Genomic DNA, 2,969 nt, shown 5'->3' on the forward strand with positions numbered 1-2,969 from the left:
CATACATGGGGTACAATTTATCTTTGTATAAAAGATAGAACTACATACCTTGTTGTTGAGAGTGTTCCTTGAAACCTTGTGAGCCTAGCACCTCAAGTGTGATGCCTCAAATGCTTTACACAGCACCAAATGCAAAGAATAAACTTGATAGAATACTCTAACACATGCAAAATCGACCAAGCCCTCTTGTTTCTTAGTGTAGCCAATTTTGGGCAGAGTTACATTGCTTATATAGTGTGTTACATTAGGTAAACCCTAATGTTCCATGACTCTTCATTTCTTGATCCATGGGTTAACTCCATGGAGCATCCTATGGTGGAACCCAACTTGACAATCCATGGAGCCTCTTAGCCCACTATATAAGATATGGAAGATTTACTTAATCTACCCATATATCTAATTAGTTATCTTTTGATCACTTAATTAATTCTAAATTAATTCTTGATCAAAACTAATTAAATAATATTATTAATATATTAGAACTTATAATATATTAATAAACCATATGTGTTATTTCTCTCATTTAGTTTATCCAATTGCATGGTGCCATGCAACCCAAATGGACCATGCCGGGTCGGGTCAAATATTTACCAGAAATAGTTATGGACTTAGACACCTAATCCAACACATTTGACCTTAAGTCAAATGACTCCAAGACTCCATCCTCTTGGAGTTAGCCTATGCGTTTCTTGCTCATATGTCCAAGACGACAATGCCATAATGATGCTTTATCCAAGTTATTATCATTAATAGAATCAATACACAAAACATTATTTCGTAAGTTATCAACCATAGATATAGTTTCATCCAGACCATCACAAGGTAATGCTTTAAAATAAAGAACATTATTAAAGAAAGCATTAATCGAACCAATTTCATTATCAAATGAAAAGGTAAAACCTTGTTTATACAATGCATGAAAGGAAATAATATTTCTTGTTATTTCTGGCGAATAACAACATTTATTCAAATCTCAACTAAACCCACTACTTAGCGATAAAGTATAAACTCCAATCTTGGTGACAGGTAAAGCTTTCCTATTCCCCATGATTAAGTTTATTCTTCCATACTCCACATTCTCACTTCTTCTTAGTCCCTGCAAATCAGAACATATATGAATACCACAACCGGTATCAAGAACCCAAGAGATAGAATGGGGTGAGTTATTAGATAAGATAATGTAAATACCTGCATGGTTGGGTTTAACTTTCCCATCCTTCACATCTTGCTAGTATTTTGGGTAGTTTCGCTTCCAATGTGATTTTGCATGACAATAAAAGCATTCAGCCTCTTTTGGGTCAGAAGAAGGAGTGACGAAACCTTTCTTGGTTCCACTTGAAGAAGAGCCATCAAGGGTCCTAGCCTTGGTAACCTTTGAAGAGCTCTTTCTCTTCTTCCCTCTACTTTTCCCGATTGCCAAAACCAGGGTGGAGTTTGGAGTAGGAGTGTTAACAACCGACTTACCCTTAAGACCTGTTTCTGCGGTCTTGAGGAGTCCCTGAAGTTTGTTGAGTGTGACCTCTTCCTTATTCATGTGATATGTCATGCGGAATGGATCATAGCACGACGGTAAGGAGTGCAAAATTATATCTATTGCAAGCTCCTCAGGGAAGTTCACATTAAGCTTTAGCAACCGATCCACATACCTTTGCATTTTCTGCATGTGGCTCGTGACGGACTCTCCATCCTTCATCATGGTTGTTATCATGGAGCAAATGATTTCATACCTCTCTTGTCGTGCACTTTGATGGTATCTTTCCATCAAATCTTGGTGCATTTCAAAAGGGTAGAAGTCCTCATAGGACTTTTGGAGTTCTGTTGTCATCGTAGCCATCATGATGCATGCTACTTTGGTAGCATCCCTTTCATGTGCCTAGAAGTCAGCGATCTCCTGGGGAGTTGCAGTGGTCTCATCAATCTCCTTAAGATCCTTATCGAGGACATATTCTTTGTCCTCGTAGCGGGTAATCATCCTAATGTTTCTAATCCATTCATTGAAGTAGGATCCATCAAAAGTGACTTTCCCACGCAAGTTCATAAGGGTAAATAAGCCATTAGGATTAGAGCAAGAAGCAACATTGTTTGAAGACATCTGAATGAAGAGAACAAGATTAGTTTAGATATTAAGAGAGTCCTTAATAAAAAAACCCAAATGTAATATTAAGGCTAGGATCCAATCACAATATATTATAACTTAGAAGAGGTATGTCGTAATCCAAGCTATAACATATTTGAAAGGTAGGTGAATGACGATTCACCAATTTCCACCATGAAAAACGAAATATAATTATTAGATTTTTAATTGGATATTAGAAATTCCTAGATTCTTTGAGATTCATTGAACTTTTCAATGGCATGTTTCAATCTCGAGTGTGCCCTCTAAGTTTTGTGACTAGGATACCAAGGATCACAAAACAAGGTGCGAAGTACCCATGCAAATCACTTGGTACCCTTAAAGTTTATCACTTAATTGATGTGCCGGTAAACCACACATGCTCCACCGATACTATGATAAACCTTAAGTCACCCTTTACCTACCTTGTTAAGTCCAAGTTAGTGTGACGGTTAACCACACACGCTCCACCAACGACTTAAACAAGGTGTAAAGTGTAATTTCATGGATTAGCACCTTATTCACATTTTTCCTAAAGTAACTAAGATTGGGAATTTAATAAAAGCATTTAGTTACTTTATAATATTCATCATACTCTTAATGAGAATTTATAAGTCCTTGTCCTACCCGTTCGGCTAACGACCCTCCACCGATCAAGGAAGCAGTGGGTGAGAGTGGACACACATTAAGTTGTCATTTTATAGGCAACAACCTTATACCCCCCCCCCCCTTATAGACTGGCTTCGTGAATGAGGCGTACTAGCGGTAAGACGACTTAATCTTATACATACATACATACATACATACATACATACATACATACATATATATATATATATATATATATATATATATA

This window comes from Lactuca saligna, chromosome 3 (genome assembly GCF_052625555.1).
Source record: "Lactuca saligna cultivar CGN05327 chromosome 3, ASM5262555v1, whole genome shotgun sequence".
Lineage (NCBI taxonomy): Eukaryota > Viridiplantae > Streptophyta > Magnoliopsida > Asterales > Asteraceae > Lactuca > Lactuca saligna.